The sequence below is a fragment of the Ambystoma mexicanum genome, chromosome 6p (genome assembly GCF_040938575.1).
Source record: "Ambystoma mexicanum isolate Mex_15411 chromosome 6p, UKY_AmexF1_1, whole genome shotgun sequence".
In the NCBI taxonomy this organism is placed as follows: Eukaryota; Metazoa; Chordata; class Amphibia; order Caudata; family Ambystomatidae; genus Ambystoma; species Ambystoma mexicanum.
The window spans coordinates 430,391,912-430,410,563 of record NC_090935.1 but is presented as its reverse complement, the minus strand read 5'-3'; positions in this window follow the sequence as shown (position 1 = coordinate 430,410,563).

Sequence of the window (18,652 nt, the reverse complement as noted above, 5' to 3'; positions counted from 1 at the left end):
CCCACTAGTAGGGGGGAGAACAGCTTATTATTTAGACAAATGGGCAGAATTGTCAGGAGATAGATGGGTCAGAGAAACGATCAGAGGTTTCAAGTTAGATTTCTCGTAGGGGCCGATCCCGACAGTAGAAACGAGTCCCATAAGGTTATCACGAGAGGATGTAGATGTAGAGCTAGAGAAAAAAAGGGCAATCGAAAAAGTGAAATATCCCGAGAACGGTTTTGTGAGCAATATGTTCCTATTCAAGGGCAAGAAGAAGCACAGACCCGTGATCAATCTGGGGAACCTGGGATTCTAGAATGGCAGGCTATGGAGTAGCAGCTTAGCTCAACTGCTCCTGTACCTCTCCCTGGAGACATTTTCAAGACATTATGAACTCTAAAAAGAGGATTGCTGATGCTGAAAATCCTGCTTCAAAGAAACCTAAACAGGTTGGGGATATGGATGATACCCCAAGCATCCAGGATATCTACAAAATCCGCTTCCAGGTGGCCCAGGATGTCTGTGAAGTCGAGCTTACTTTAGCTGATCTCAATTCCAAAACAGATCAGCTGGATGGCAGAGTAACTGCTTTGGAAAAATCTTCTTCATCTATGAGTACTGAAATTGCAGGCAGCTCTCAAGCTTATAACAACTTAAAGACGGATTTACAGAAAGAAAAAGAAATGCATCTGGGGCTGGAAATGAGGCTGAGGGCTAAAAACATCAGATTGGTTGGTGTGGAGGGCTCTGTTGGTAAGGAAGATTCAGCTGCTTTAGCTATTCAAGTTTTCAAGGAAAGTTTTTATTATGATTTGATTTCTCCCATGGATATTGACAATGCCTACAGAATTGGTAAAGGAGTGGGAACTAAAGCAAGACACATCCTTGTGACTTTTCAGAATCAGAAGTCAAAAGAGAGCTTGATGTCTGCTGCCAGACTAAAAGAAAAAGCCAACTTTAAAGGTAAACCGTTTTTTGTTTATCCAGATTATCCCAGGGAGATCTTAATGTTGAGGAAATCATTTCAGGGTGCTAAAGATCTGGCCAGGCAACTTAATTTGAAGGCTTTTTTAAACAAAAGTAATGTCTTTACAATTGTGCTGCCAGATGGTGAAAAGAGCACTCCTGACCCTTTACAAGCCTTGCACTGGATGGAGCAATATAAAAGTGATTCACATCTGAATGCTCTGATGGCCTCCAATCAATGATTTTCTAGCTCACCTCCCCCCTTTGCCCCGGTTCACGTGTGTTTTTTCACTTTAAAACACATTTAAATGAAAACTTGAGGGTTTCCCTTTGAGAAATTCCACACTTAAGACAGTACTTGCTTCTAATACTACAGACAAAACATATTTTAAAAACAGAAGAAGATTGCTGACTTTGCCTCGGTATGCTGAAGACTCAAGTTGTGTTCTTTTTCCACTTTAAAAGACATGTTGCTATATTTTACTTTGGCTTTATGCAACTTAAAATGGCACCGATGGACATCATCCGTTTGTTTTTAAAATTACACATTGGAATGCTCAAATCAAATGCTCTCCATGTTGTCATAGTTTCATCTTGCATCAAAAGAATGTTGAATTCCTAACTTCTACAGCGTCATCAATGTACAGCTTTCCTCACATACTAAGTATCTTTTTCGAGTAAAGGACCCTCATTGTTTGCGGTCAGCTGACCGGCCCAACATACGTCTTTGCGTCAACGTACGGAATCGCAGAGGACCCGCTGCGGCGCTGCTTCGCATGGTATCAAACAAGCAGAGGACTTCAGGAGGACGTGTCTTTAAAGGGCTGGAGCATTGTGATGGATGGATCGTTTTGGAAAACAGCCGGGCTTCGTTGGTATGGCTCTGCTTTGTGCATTCGGAGTGTATCGCATTTGGGTTGAGCTCTGACAATGTTGCTTTGTCATCTGAGATATGACATTGACTGTGCGTGGTACTCGGATTGCACGTTTACTTATGTTTTAATAACATTGACTTGAGTCGAGCAAAGCTTATTTGAGGAATGGGCATATACTTATGTTCGAAGGGCCTCTGGTATGACACTTTTTCCCGCCCTGTCCATTCCTCCAACTGAATTTGCATACCATACAACAATAAATAGCTTTGTAATGAAAGCCTACCCTTTCCACATCCTTACTCGGGCCTGCAACACCTTTCCGAATTTTTACCCATGTTATATGCCATCCTTGGGCGACTTCTAACTGACCAATATACTGTCTCACTGCCTATGTGTACATAGATGTGCTTTGCTTCCAACCCCTGTTCTTCTAAGTTGTCACTCGCTCACTGATTGGCTAGAGCAGGAGGGTACCAATGCTTGCTAACATTCCTCTTTGCTGTCTGCTGCCCTCAGCCGGTCTTCTTGTGTTTTTACTGTTTCATACTCCGGAACAAGGTCCAAACATGTGGATATGTTAGGTGTCTAATTATTTTGTTTTATTTTGCTTGAAATCGCTCACTTTATGGTTGGAGGACCTGCTAATGGAGATTGCTGTGTTTGGATTTTGAACAAACATGCTGTGCTTTAAGTGCTGTCTGTATATTACATGCATATAGTTACATACATAACTGATTTCGGTGGCAAGGAACGGGTTATAAACATGTTTGTATTTTCTTTACTTTAATTTTGCTACATTTCTGATCTGTCTTCTTGCCTTCTAACTTTTTTAATGTTTCTTTGGCTTTGGTCGCTACCTCTCAGCTTCTTTAGGTCTCCCATATTTTGACTTCAGGATTAGTATGATAGCTGTTTCTTTGACTTTGCCAGTACAAACTATTTATGGATTCTTATAGTAATCTGACATTTTATTTAATGGTAATGTGACATGGAATATATGTGTGGAGTGTTTGTTTTCTGAACTCATGGCTTATACTTTCTGTGGAGACCTCTCCTATATTAATTCTACACATGTTGCCTGGCTGGAGCTTGGCTTTGTTTTAGGACATTTTCATTATGCGTACATTTGGGATTCAGGAGAGGTCCTAGAGACTTCATCCTTGATGTTCTTCCCTACAATCACTAGGCTGAATTGTCTTCATGGTTGTGATTGTTCTGTTATTAGCTTTTTAACTTCTTTTTTTTCTTGTTTTTTATTTTTTATTTTTGTTTTCAACTTTGATTGGGACATGATGCCTTTGACACCGGCCAATAAGGTTAATGTGGACTTTTGTGTTGTATCTTCGAATTTCAATGGTGTCAATAATCCCCTTAAAAAGAAAAAAGTGTTCACAGTTCTAAATTATATAAAAGCGGATATTTGCTTTATACAAGAAACTCATATTCTGTGCAATGAACTCTCAAAACTTGAGAAAGAATGGGTGGGTTTGGCCTATGGCTCTTCTTTCTCATCGAGATCTAGGGAAGTTACCATCCTCATTCGCAAAAAGTTCCCTATTGAAATCTTAAGAGAATGTGCGGACAAGGAGGGGAGAATGATTGCATTTGTAACGCTTACCTCTGGGGCCCTGCAGGAGTGCCTGGTCCGGTCTGTCGTCGGATGCTGGTCCGGTCTGTGCACGCCTCCTGATGTTGCCCAAAACTCTCCCTCCCCTCTGCTCACTGCAGGTTCCAAACACCCAGTGGTCAGAGAGGCAGGAGTGTTCTGGAAGGCTTGATTATGTTGCACCTCCCGACGTCTTTGCCAATGTCTTTCCAGTTAGTGGTTATACTGGGGCCCAGTTTCCTTCACTGAGGCTTCTAACAGTTCAGTTCTAATTCACCCCAGTATCCTTCAATGAAGCAAGGTGGATGACTAGTTGCTGTACTAAGTTGGTGGAATGCCCAATCCAGCCGCGACACAATGTCTTTCTGCTTCTTTCCCCCCAGGCACGGTATTCAAGGGTTGGCACGGAGGTTGCAGCACCTTTTTCCTGAATCCAGCCGAGTTGGTAAGTATGCGCGGCTGGTGGGCGGGATGAGAACTGTTAAAATGATCTCCGCTTACCCTTATGTCTTTTGTGTGTTTCAGATGTTGCAGTTCGCGCGGAGAGCAGAGACGCGAGAAGGGTCCAGTTGATGGTGAAGAAAACAGAGCCGGAAGAAGTCTGTGGTCAGCACACGTTCCGGTGAGTATTTTACTGGATCTTGCTTCGTGCTGCGTAAGTCTGTGCTGCTCTGGTCTTGACACGTAGCGCAGAGCTGGTTTCAGGATGTCTTGACACGTAGTGCAGAGTTGGTTTCAGGATGTCTTGACACGTAGTGCAGAGTTGGTTTCAGGATGCCTTGACACGTAGTGCAGAGGTGTTTTTTTCACGAGGGGATCCGGGGGCAGGCAAGCGTCACGCTGGCAGCTGGAGAAAACGCTAAGCACTGGGTGTGGCCCAGGGCGGGGTTTATATAGCCCTGGGCCCACCCAGAACCACTAGACCATCAGGGAAACTTGTGTTATGGCCCTCTAGTGGCCATGTTGAATCCTGTCAACAGGTCCAGTCCTGGGGGCTACACAGGCAACAGCCTGGATTTGTGCCAGGCAGTGAACTTCTCGGTCCAGGTCCTTCCCTCAGCCTTGGGATTGGTCCGGATCATGACAGCATTATTGGTTGAGATTCAGGGGGAGCTGATGACTCTTTGTAATATATACGCTCCGACGGTTGACAATGGTTCTTTTTTTAGAATGGAAGCCAAGACACTTTTGGATTTGAACTCTCCTATCATCCTTCTTGGAAGAGATTTTAATACTATAATTGACCCATTGATAGTGTATGGGACAATAGGTCTAGAGGACCCCCTCGCTGACATGCTCCACCTGCGTGAGGTTCATGGCTCGTCAGCGGCCCCCCATGCACCTGTGCTCGGGTTGCAGGGTGGCTGCTGATCGACACACAGGGCCAATCGGCTTGTACTGTAACATACCATGGGCACCATTTTGAAAGCTTCAAGACTCCATTTTAGATAGAAGCGACCAAAACCCCAATGAGACAGCCTGCCTGCGAAAGCAGCAGTTTGGCCCCCACTCGCTGCGCACAGGGAGCCATGCACTCCCCCTGCGCCTCCACCTCATGGCAGATCCGCTGAAGGCCCGTTCTCACGAGCAAACAGGACCAAACGAATATCAGAACAAACACTGTATCATTTACCTTCCACAGTACATCACTCTCCCCGAAGTGACCTGCCTCATGGTTCAAGTCTAGAAAATAACAGGAATCATTCCAATTGAACAAGACCTCGACCTGGCATCTAACCCCTAACATTTAAAATATATGGTGTCAATAACCTTCCCGTATGAACTCCAGCCCGCGTCCCCAAATGAAGTGTTAACTGCATAACAAAGCCTAATGATTCGCAAAGTTGTTGTGTAACTATAACACGGGTGTTGGGAAAGGGATGAAGCTTACAGTGCTGATAAAGCAAAAATGACCTCAGTCCGTGTAAGACACCATGTGCCTTGAAGTTTCAATGAAAGGGCTTGATAGAGCCCACCTAGAGCTAACTAACAATTGCTGATAATGTACAAAGGAAGGCGAAAAAGCATGATTAAAAATACTTATGTGTCATACAGTGGGACACGTTTAAGTGTTATGAACAAGAATGCAAATGTACAATCACATATGAACGTATTGCTTCTATGCTCCTGAGTACACAACCCAACCTGATCCCACCTCACGTGTTATCCACCTGTTGCCTTATGAATTACCAATATGTGTTCAACTAACGTTATGTGATATGTGTTACACTGCCAGACTCTCATAGCTACATATGAAGTAGTACATGAATGTATAAACAATAGAAATGTGTAATCATCCTAATGTCACTAACTTTATTAACAATCCCCTCGTATGGTATAGTGTGCAGCCCAGGCACAGAGAATCGCGCATAGCCATAAGGCCATCTCCCCCTCCTCCCGCCAAGGCCTGCCAGGGCTTGCTGGTGTGTGGGCAGCACAGCCTCACCTCCCCTCATTCCACTGGACTCGCTTCAAGTATTCACCTCCCACATGTCCAAGGCCGCCATGGTCGGCCAGATTAATTATTTACAACCTGATCGTAAACCCCACCGCCTCAAGGGGCCAGAGGTGCACCCTCGCTGATCCAGTAGTACTCCAGTTCACCCCAAGTTAATGGGCCTTGGAGATAGGTATTCAACCCTGGACTAACATATCATAAAGTCATTCCTCACAACATCTAACAGAACAGAACGACAAGGCAGCTCACCTTGTGCCCTCAGACCAAACACCCTGACTTATGACACCCGGTCAACAGGTCAAAATTAACAGTGCACTGATGTATTGGTTAAGCTTCACATTGCATGTTGTTTCTACGGTCTCCTATTATTTCTTAGAGTAACATATTGTAGGATTTACAGGACAACCGGAATCATCTAAAGGATGAGTGTTTGTGTGTGTGTGGCCAGAAGGGCAAAGTGTTAGTGCAGCCACCAATCATCGACACTGACCGCGCCTGGCCTGGCAGCTCCACCCCGACGAGCCCAGCTGGCCCATCCACCCCATGTTGGCACCACGCAGATGTCCACCAATCCTGGAGCGGCTTATCACTGCATCACCTATAGCTTAGTCAACGCCACCCAATCCCTGAGACTATGTGCCCCCTATAGCGTGTGGGATTTGTGACGTGGTTTTGTAATAAATATGACTGTCTTTGCTATTGTCAGACAGAGCGCTCTCGTAGCTTGCAGAGTCCTTTGCATGCCCTATATTGATTAGATAAAACCCTTTACATCACCCGCACATGTTCTTGGTCTCATTCCCTCCTGGGGTGTGTCCTTTATTGCCTCTCGTTGTGGGGAGGGTACTGCCTTTTGGGGACGCTTGCTTTCAGTGTTGACCCCGAAGGCGTGATAGATTCTTTCATCATCCCCTCTGGCACGAGAAATTCCGGGCGGCAGTCAAGACGCACAGTGTGCCCGCTCAAGAGAGCTGCCCGCCTACGGCAACTGGTACGCTTAGATGTGCGCACGCAGTAGGCCAAAGGGTACGGGTCCCGCTAAAAAAAAAACCCTTTAGTACCGCTCGCCGGAGCCGGGGGGCAGCCATTGAGTGTGAGGCAGCGCCACCTGGACGGACACAGTCCGGGGAATCTCGAATCAAGACAGGCACGTGAGTATTACATGCGAGTGATTATAAAAGGTGGAGGGGAGGGAGCCAGACTATATGAGGTCAGTTAACAGGTAGATTATACGAGGTCAGTTAACAGGTACTTTCATCTATTAATGCTATTTTCTTTCTCTGCATATGGCCATTAGGACAATAAGGTGAAATAAGGGAAGATAAAGACGGGAACTGAGCTGTGTAAGGGGGTAGAAGGCGGCGCTGCAAAGTGCTATCTCGACTAGTGCTGGGAAAAAGTTGAACAGTGAAGAATAAAATAAAAGTGTCTGAGAATAGGGAGACACAGTGTATACATTAGAAACTGCTTTTCTTTTCTTTTTCATTCTGGGTACCTCAATACTAGAGAAAGTATCATAACTCGTAAGGGTGAAGGGACAAGTAGTGGGCAAAGGTTAGGAGGCCTTGTTGGGAAGATAAGTGCACGGCAAGAAAAAGGGGAGGGGGGAATTGTTATGTGTTGTATGTTAAAAGTCTGTTAACTGTTGGTTCCATGTTGCACATGTTAAACACGTAATGTTTTAGAGAATTGTATTGTACAAGAAGTGATGTTAAATTAGTGATGTTAAACGGTTCTGTGATATGGTCATTGTAAGTGTATGATAGTAACTTTGTGAACAAGATAACAAAAAAAAAACAAACAAGAATTGTTAGAAATAAGAGACACACGTACACGAGTCACAGTGAGAGTTACAATTAACACAGGAAGGTGAGCAGCGAACATACAGTATGGGGGCAGAAACACCCCTGGCCCACATTTGCAAAAATTTACCTGGTTATGCAGAACGCATAAACAAGTACCATGACCTGTGGGTCACGGAATTAAAAGGAGAGGGACTAACCCAGGTATGGCCACAAGGGGGATTATTTGATAAAAGTGTCTTGGAAATACAAAGGAAAACATTTTCATAATAGAAGAGAGATATTAGATTTGTGGAGGCTATTTGAAGAAGTGCCTCCACTCAAAAAGAAAGAGACAGTACCTGATCAGCCACCACCACTAACACTCCCCTAACAGCACATGAAAATGGAGGCGAGAGTACAGGGAAAGAAGGATCAATAGAGGTAACACGATTGTACCCCCCTCCTAAACAAACCAGTGCCAGCAGAAGGGTATAGTGATCCCACATACGTGCCCACCGCTGTCCCTACAGCCACCCCACGACCGACTGCACCGCCACCATATGAGTGCCCCAGACAGCGTGGACAGGTAAGCACCTCAGCAGTAGATATTGAAAAGTTAACAGAGGACCTAGACTCTAGGCTCTCAATGGCCAGAGAGGAGTTATCTAGAATAAGAGATATATGTGAGCAGAGTGGAACAAGTGTTGCAAGAACAGAATAGACACCTAGGGCACAGGCACTCGACAAGTCGTCTGAAGAAGGGTGGAAAAACGCAGAAATACTATTTAGAATTCAAGAAGAACCAACTTGAATAATACAACTGGGGCCACAGGAACTGGAAGACAACACAGATGAGGAGGGAATGGCTTCTGGGGGGATGGAAGAGCTGTGGTGCGGTATCGAGGATGAAGAACAGGAACGTGGAAGGTTAGGTGTGGCGGCGGGAGGAAGATCAGGTAGAGGAGACGAGACGCCCCTGGGAAGAACAATGGAAGAGGAGTGGACGGGAAGATTAAGGAATAGAATGGGAAGAATGGCCACGTTAGGGAGGAAAGGAGGGAAGGTGAGTACAGGCAAAATGACAAAGAGCAAACTACAACTCCCATTGATACATAGGGGAGGTGGGAGGCCAAATTACACACCCTGGGCCCAGATGGACAAAGCCAATTTGTTAAAGTCTTTGCCCCCGCTATCAGGAGGGGCAAGTAAGTGGATATATGCATTCGAGAAACATACCGCAGGAGTGCCATTGGCGGTAGGTGATGTTAAAAGCTTACTGGTGTCGGCACTAGGTGATCAGGCAGATAGAGTGTGGGCAAAAGCTGTTTTCCCGGGAGTAACATTGGATTGTGATCACCATGATGGAGCATCTTTTAACACAGTGCGTGCAAGAGTATGGGATGCACTGAGGGAAACATTTCCAGACACACCAGACTTACACTGAGTGATGCAGTGCACCATGAATGATGGGTAGGATGCTATGGATTTCATTTTTCGGGTGCAGGAGATGTGGAGAGCCAAAATGGGTACGCCCTGGGACCAGTCAACATCCCTATTTTACTTTATAATAAAGAGAGGGCTCCCAAAAGAAGTACAGAAAAGCACTCGACAAAATACCAGGAGCCGAAGCAAAGGGGTGGCCAGAAATTCAAAGCATAATAGTTCACCATTGCAAAAGAATAAAGGAAAGGGAGAAAGAAATAGCACAAAAAAGGTTGACAGATGAGGCAAAGTTAGTACAAACGAAACTGGTGAAGGTCGCCACAGCTGTAGGTGCACTCCCCCAAGACAGAGGGGGGGAGGAGGAGGAGGGACTGGTAGCGATACAAGGGAGGATGGCAGCAAATTGGGCAGGCAACGGGCAGCCACAATGGAATGGACAGGAGCAGTACGGAGGACCGCAGTGGCAAGTGTGGGCCCCCTGCAGAGGACAAAGTGGATACAGAGGACGCAGGGGGGGTGGTCAGGGGCACGGGGGGAATGGCTGGTATGGAGGGCAAGGTCCTAGAGGGGGACAAGGGAACTGTTGGAATTGCGGTAGGTGGGGACATTTCTCACGGGAATGCAGAAGCCGACCAAATAATGTGTAACAAGACGACCAACCCTATGGACACCCACACCCGGGAAGCCCATACGGATTACCCATGGGAGGGGCAAAAGGACAACCAGAGCAAGGGTATGTAGAGCAATGACGAGAACCACCTCATAATGTACAACAACATCCACAAAGCCGCGAGCATATGCAATACACACAGAACAACCCTTTCGCTGCAACAGCTAACGGCGCGCCTGCCCCGTACAGACAAGTGGCAGTGATATCGGGTAATGTCTTTAGTCAAGGGGGAACACGGGACATCCAGCATAGGACAGTCCACAGGGAGCACTTGCGTGTCCTGTACTATCTATGACCTACAATGCAGCAAAGGAACCATTGATAGGGGCGCAGATAGGGAATAAGCAGTTTATATTTATGGTGGACTCGGGAGGTGGAAAATCCTGTTTACGTGAAGGCCGATTTCAGTTATCTAATTGTAAATTGGAGACGCAGGGGTTCTCTGGGGCTGTTGTTGAAGTTCCTTACACAGAAGATTTAGATGTCACTGTGGGGGGTAAGACAGTAAGGGCACCCCTACTGTACTACGAACAGTCCCCGATTAACTTACTGGGAAGGGACCTGCTCAGTAAGCTTAATATGACTATCTACTTTACGGAGAGAGGGATAGTTTGTTCAACTCTGTCCCATGCGCGGAATGCTGTTGGTGCATGCACGAGCAACAGCACCAGAAGTGCGCGGCATACCGGTAGATCCTGATATATTCATTCAAGGGCTGAAAACATTGGGACGGGTGGTCCCAGAGTTGAAAAATCTAGATTGGCGAGTACCCGCAGAGTTTATCTTCCGACCAATAGCTCGCCCTGAGATTGTGCCCGGGACAGTGATGTCCTTAGATTTGCATGCAGTTCAGATCTCAGCTAAAAGAATAGCCGTCATTGCAGTGGACATACATGGCTGTGAGTGGCGCACGGTATTGTGCATCAATGCCGACATTGCATTGCGAGATCTATCAGATGAAGACCTTTTCTCGGACTCAGAAAGTGATGGTGAGATAATTATGGAGATAGCCATACCTTGTGATATCATGATACAGGAAAGACAAGTACCTGTACAACTAATGGCAGTGGTAGGAGCACCTCCTTCCTTTTTTGATGATGACATGAAATCAGTGCCTAGTAATTTGTGGACCACAGGCCCCCACAACGTGGGATTATTGCATGGAGTCAAAATTAAACTCAAACCTGGAGCTATTTTACCAAGGGAAAAACAGAACCCCCTGTCCCGAGAAGCAGAAGAAGAGATAAAAGAAACAATCAGTGCATTACTAGCCAAAGGAATAATAGTGCCCTCCAATTCGCCATGTAATACTTGCATTTACCCAATCAAAAAAGCAAAAGGTGGGGCGTGGAGGATGATCCAAGACCTACGCCTCCTCCCTCAATGACATCATTCAAAAACAATTTCCTTTGGTCAATAACCCGGCATCCATCCTGTGCAGCATTCCAAAGAATGCATCACATTTCACAGTAGTGGATTTGAAGAATGCCTTCTTCTCCATCCCACTGGCCGAAGAGTGCAGATATCTAACAGCATTCACATTGGGGGAAAGAGATACGAGCATTGCAGGTTACCCCAGGGGTACTGTGAAAGCCCCAGCATATTTAATCGCATACTACATGAAGATCTAGGGAACATGACAGCAGAAAGCACAATTCTTCAATACGTAGATGATCTACTCATCTGCGCAAAGAACGAGGAAGAATGCAGAAAAGACTCTATTGCTCTCTTGACATTGTTGGCCCACAAAGGCTACAAGGTCGACTGAGGAAATCTGCAATACTGCCAATGAGAAGTGTTGTATTTGGGACACCTAATCTCACAAGAAAATAATACCAGACAGAGTAGCTGCCATCACAGCTGTAAGAAGGCCAAACACAGTGAAGGAAATGCAAACATTTCTTGGCATGTGTAATTACTGCTGAGCATGGATACTAGATTATGCAGCATACACAAGACCGTTATTACAGGCACTCAAGGAGGCCCAATGAGAAAACATAGAAATACAATGGTCCGCAGAACTGAGTGACTCATTCACATCACTCAAGGAACTGATCTCAAGCGCGCCCGTGCCTGCGAACGGAGATTACAAACGCAAGTTTTACCTGTTCTCCCACTGCAAGGGGATCCTCATAACTGCAGAACTGACACAAAAAAACGTCCTTTGCCTTTAGCCTACTACAGCGGCACACTGGATGCAGTAATGCAAGGACACTTCGCTTGCGAGCAATTTCTCACAGCCGCAGCGTTCGCCATTGAAAAAAGTGCAAGAATAGTGATGGGATGCTCTGTGACACTGTTTGTGGAACACTCCCTGTTCGCTATATTGGAAAGATCAAAAAGCACACTGACAACACAAAGAGCAACTGCCTATGAAATAATATTATCCAGTGCAAACATTCACGTATTTCGATGTAAAACAGTAAATCCAGCAAGATTCATTACAGAACCATGCACATTAGAAGATATGCAGGCGCACAACTGTACTACTTACAAGGGGGAGGAAGGAGAAAGTACTGTTGTAAGCGAAAATGCACTAAACGAAGGAGAGGTTTTCTTCATAGATGGGTCAGCATCAATAAACCCAGACACGGGGGAAAACATGTGGGGGTGGCTGTTGTGAGGATAGAAGAAAATGAGTATGAAGTGATAGTACAGTATCGCCTGCCGGCCCATTACTCAGCTCAAGCAGCCGAACCCATAGCACTCACTGAAGCATTACATGCAGCGAAAGTGTGTGCAGTCACCATTTACACAGACTCAGCCTATATGATCACTACAGTACACGGCGGATTAGCGAGGTTGGGACGGAGAGGGTTCCACAGAGCAGATGGGTCACCAGTACAACATGGAGAGCTCCTAAAAGAACTTATTGAGGCATTGAAAGAGCCCACCATGGTAGCCATAGTGAAGTGCCAGGCCCATACTACCAACACAGATGTTATCTCATTGGGAAACGCTGCAGCGGACTCTGCAGCCAAGGAAGCCTCTTATTTAGAGAAAGAACGGACAGGTGAGTACTTAATGCACCAACAAATAGAGGAAAAACTCCCAGATGGTTACAACACTATGCCTGTGTCACAAATACTAGAGTTACAAGAAGGTGCAAGTGAAGAAGAGAAGGGCTGTGGGAGAAGAGGGGATGTAGCCAGTCAGCAACTGATCTTTTGTGGCATCAAAATAACACAGGGAAAGTGGTCATGCCACTCAAACTCTTAGAAATAGCATTCCAGCAACTACACTTCCCAGCACACAATGCAAAACAACATATTGCAGCAGAGATACAAGAGGACTGGTTTGTGCCAGGGCTACAGGAACATATATCAAAGTTGGCAATGGAATGTACAACATGTCAAATATACAACTCAGGAATGACCCTAAGGACACTGCGAGTAACCATACCCAAACCCGTAGGGCCCTTCAGAGAACTGCATATTGATTATGCAGATATGGGAGAAAGGTGTAATGGCGCACGGTACATGATAGTGGTAGTTTGTCCAATTTCCAGATGGGTGGAAGCAGGGCCGTGTGCACGTCCAGATGCCAAATGCGCTGCAAAGTTCTTAGTGAGGGAAGTATTCCCACGCTGGGGAATTTGCGACTTGATTCGCTCGGATAATGGCACGCATTTTGTTAATGAACTTTTCAAAGAAGTCACAGTTCTGTTAGGAATTAAGCATAAACTATGCTCAATTTATCATCCGCAAAGCAATGGTGTGGTTGAGAAGATCAAAGGCCTCTGGAAGGGGAGATTGTCAAAACTGTGTTTCTCCCCTAAAAAGAACCGGGTGCATTGTCTGCCTCTGGCCTTGTTTGAGCTGACGAATCAGCCCAGCAAGTAAAACTATCTGTCACCGCACGAGATTGTGACTGGAAGACGCATGCACATAGCACAATCCGCACTCCACAGACATTCAGATGCACACAACAGCGCCACAATATTAGGTGAAGAATTTAATGACTATCTGACAAAACTCATCAGAGCAGCCCGCATGATATCAAGACATCTTGCACCACCATTCACACGAGAAGAAAGGAATGAGGTAGTTAAATTTGTCGATGAGAATCCACAAGGCCAGTTAATGCCAGGTGAGATGCTATGTGTGAGGAGCTTCATACGTAGGTGGAATGCCCCAAGACTTCATGGCCCATATGACGTGGTGTACTGTACATCTACAGCTGTAAAAGTCAAGGGCCTGAGATATTGGATACATTTGACAGACCTACGAAAAGCCTATGACAATGTAAGAGAGGAACAAGAGGAAGAAGTACAGAGCACAGCAGACGTGTCACACTAGTTTGAAAAAAAAACCAAAAGCAAGAAATATTTGTGTCATACATGGGTACAGAGTAATGAATGACAATAAGAAAACATATTGATGTGAAAGTATGTATATACAAAGAGAAAATGTAAATAAGATTGAACTGCAAATCTGAAATCTCTCTCTCTCTCTCCCTCCCTCTTTTTACAAGAGGACTGGTTTGTGCCAGGGCTACAGGAACATATATCAAAGTTGGCAATGGAATGTACAACATGTCAAATATACAACTTAGGAATGTCCCTAAGGACACTGCGAGGAACCATACCCAAACCCGTAGGGCCCTTCAGAGAACTGCATATTGATTATGCAGATATGGGAGAAAGGTGTAATGGCCACGGTACATGATAGTGGTAGTTTGTCCATTTTCCAGATGGGTGGAAGCAGGGCCGTGTGCACGTCCAGATGCCAAATGCGCTGCAAAGTTCTTAGTGAGGGAAGTATTCCCACGCTGGGGAATTTGCGACTTGATTCGCTCGGATAATGGCACGCATTTTGTTAATGAACTTTTCAAAGAAGTCACAGTTCTGTTAGGAATTAAGCATAAACTATGCTCGATTTAACATCCACAAAGCAATGGCGTGGTTAAGAAGATCAACGGCCTCCTGAAGGGGAGATTGTCAAAACTGTGTTTCTCCCCTAAAAAGAACTCGGTGCATTGTCTGCCTCTGGCCTTGTTTGAGCTGACGAATCAGCCCAGCAAGTAAAACTATCTGTCACTGCACGAGATCGTGACGGGAAGACGCATGCACACAGCACAATCCCCACTCCACAGACATTCAGATGCTCACAACAGCGCCACAATATTAGGTGAAGAATTTAATGACTATCTGACAAAACTCATCAGAGCAGCCCGCATGATATCAAGACATCTTGCACCACCATTCACACGAGAAGAAAGGAATGAGGTAGTTAAATTTGTCGATGAGAATCCACAAGGCCAGTTAATGCCAGGTGTGATGCTATGTGTGAGGAGCTTCGTACGTAGGTGGAATGCCCCAAGACTTCATGGCCCATATGAGGTGGTGTACTGTACACCTACAGCTGTAAAAGTCAAGGGCCTGAGATATTGGATACATTTGACAGACCTACGAAAAGCCTATGACAATGTAAGAGAGGAACAAGAGGAAGAAGTACAGAGCACAGCAGACGTGTCACACTAGTTTGAAAAAAAAAACAAAAGCAAGAAATATTTGTGTCATACATGGGTACAGAGTAATGAATGGCAATAAGAAAACATATTGATGTGAAAGTATGTATATACAAAGAGAAAATGTAAATAAGATTGAACTGCAAATCTGAAATCTCTCTCTCTCTCTCCCTCCCTCTTTTTTCCTCTCCTTCTATTTCTCCTTCATTAAATAGTAAAATGATGAATATAACTGTTTGAGTATGCTTAATGCACTTTTATGTTTTAACATATAGGAGTAACCATGGCAACGAACGGCCAGCCCGCAACGTATAATATTAGGGCAGTTAGAAATGTCAATAATGCATTTGACTTACATAGATATTCGTATGAATTTGGCCTGTTTGTATGCGCTGTTTTATTTTTTGCCATGATTTTTGGTCTTGCCACTTACTGGTTTTTGTCATTCATCTTGGGGGGGAAGGAATGGAACTAACATGGTGAATGGAACCAGGATGGTTAATGTCATGATGCCTACCCCTGGAGCACCAGGCCAGGCCCAGCACCCCCGGGAGCACGCATCATGCCCCCGGGTAAAAGCCCAGCGGCCCCTTATAGGGGCTCTTTGGACATCAGTCCTGGCGCCATAGGCGCCAGGCTCATAAAGGAAGGTGTTTTGTGCACTTACCTGATGCAGACCATGCTGCAAGATTCAGGCCTCCCTGAGACCTGAAAGGGACTATTTTTTCATTGGGACTATTTTGCCACTCGGGCGTGGCCAGGGAAGGATACTTACCTGGAACTACTTTGGGGGCTATTTAAGCCACGCCCAGACAGTAGCTCACGCTTCGCGTTGTTCTGCATCCAAGCAGCTGAATGCTCACCATGTGTGCTCCTGCATCTGGTCTCCAGCCACGATCCTGGAAAACCTGTAAGGAAAGAAGAGAAGAGAAAGGTGAAAACCAAGAATTTTATCAAACTTCTTACCTGCATCCGGAACCTTCACGCCAGCGTTCCTGAGAAAAGACTTTCATTTAAAAGCACCGCGTTGCTCGCTGCATCGCCGCGCTTCACTCACCTGTCCTCAGGCGTTCTTCTGGCTCCACCGCACCGGTCCCCACATCTCTGCGCCTAGGGGAGAGAAGAGGAGACAAAAGGTGAGCAGAAGGAACATATGAGGAAAGCCTAATTTTCCGCCATAACACTTACCGGTCTTCCGTTGGTGGATCATTCCTCATTTCGGGTCGGCGCCGCTTCGTTGGTAGGTACTGCACCCCGGCCCCTATGGAGAAAGGACAAAAGACATTACTGGAGGAATATAAAGACATTAAGAGGGATCGCCCCCATAGCTAACTCACCTGAGTTTACCATCGGCAATTCAATCCCTCAACGCATCGCCTTCATTCTGCACCTGAAATAAAGGACAGATCACAGGTTAGGAAGGCAACAGAAAAGGAGGCTCAACTCTTGAACTTTTGTAATCTTCATACTTACGGCGTTCCGCTCGGAAAAGTCAAGTGGATTTAGCCAGCGCCATTCTGAAAACCAGTGAAGTAACTGGACAAACACGCGCCCCTGCACCAGAGGCAGGATGGAGAGTTCCTCCTTTCAAACCATAAGGTGAGCTTCAACCGTGAGCTTCAACCGGGGATTTCGGAGGAAGTTAGAGAAGAACGAAGGGGGGGAGGGGGGCGCAAGCACACTATTCCGCAGACAGTTAATCCCCTTTCTCATCTGCAGAAGGATATTCCTACGGGCCGGACAAGCAAGATTTGAGGGTCCTGTTCAGTCGGTGTTCCGAGTTCTGCGCATCACGCTCGAAGAGGCCACAGCAACCCAGACTAGACCAGCGCCTCCGTGGGAGTCAGGTGAGCGTTACAGTTAAGGAGGGGGCCTATTTAATATGGGATGGATTCCAGTTTATATGGGGCTATGAAACAGACCTTACCCATGTACAGCCTCCAAATGACACCAACAACAGCCCAATTATAAGCCCAGTCCCTCCCTCAAATGTCTCAGAATATAATGTTTATGGGTTAAATGATCGTAACCCTTCTGTCATATCATGGTTGTACGACACTACTGCTACGATGTCCACACCAGAAGTCACCCTAACCAAAGAAACTAGACCACCTGTGCGTAGGAAGGAAGAGAATGAAGAAATGGCAGAGAGGTTTTCGGCCCTATATGAGGAATGGGAAAAGGGGGGCGTGGGGAGAGTGGGGACGATGTCACAAGCGGCAAGAGAAGCAAAGAGCTATCTTAAAAGCAGTAGGAGAAGGAGGGAGGTGGGGAGGAAAAAATATGACGAATATGCTGGCCTGGGCCTAGATACAATAGAAGACCCTAGACACCCACATCAATCAAATACATGGTATACAGACATGAGCTCCACTGCAAAACAGACAACCAGCGAAAGTTGTTAAGTCTGTTCCCTGATTCCCCACGCCTCAGGTACACCTAAAGTCCTTCTGCCTAAAGAACTGCCTCTTGCAGATGCCCAGTGTTTCCTTCATCTCACTCTTTGCAGAATTAAGAACACCTTCCAGGCACACAAAGTATCTTTCGAAATGTTGCAAAATGAGAAAGCCTGCTACTCAAGAACCAAAGGAGTAATATGTTTGAAAGAACCTTTTTTCGTGATTAAAGGGACATTATTTTTGGACAATACATGGAAAGATGAAGTAATATCGTGCAAGGCTGAAGCACTACAGGGATTGTCGACAGAAAAGCTACAGTGGATCGAGAAAACCTGCACACCAGTCTGGAAGGAACACATCACAAAACTGACCTGGGTAACCGCCATAGAAAAACCATTCAAATTGCAGAAAGAAATATCATACGATCTGTGTTTCCATGGCGAAGGAAAAAACATCATCGCTGTAAATAAGAACTGTAACCGGATACTCATTATCCCAGACATGAAGAAAGGAACAGCAGCACTTATGGACACTTACTGGATCTGTGGAAAACAGGCATTCATGCACCTCCCACAATCATGGAGGGGCACATGTTCCTTGGCAACGTTGCATTCAGCTTTGATGGTGATTCCGGAAAGCCACATTAATGGAGGAAAAGAAGTGCCAGTTGCCCATCGTGAACAAAACACACAGCCAACATAAGAACCACAATTGTATGCCCTGTCCCCAGGCAATGTGCAAGATCAGTTATCAAGGCAGCGGAGATCATCCAACTACATATCCAAAGCCTCCTCAGAACTGTTGGCACAGATTCCAGACAAGTACCGGCTGTTCAATTCTGCAGAAACATTCTACGCTTCCCTTATACCGAGCATCCAGGCGCGAGCAAACGCAAAATGGCTCCAGACCACGTGCTGGGAGCTTATCCAGCTGGCCAACGACACTGAAGAAGGGTTTAACGTGATCAAGGTGGAGCTAAGGCCTCTGCAGTTAATGACCA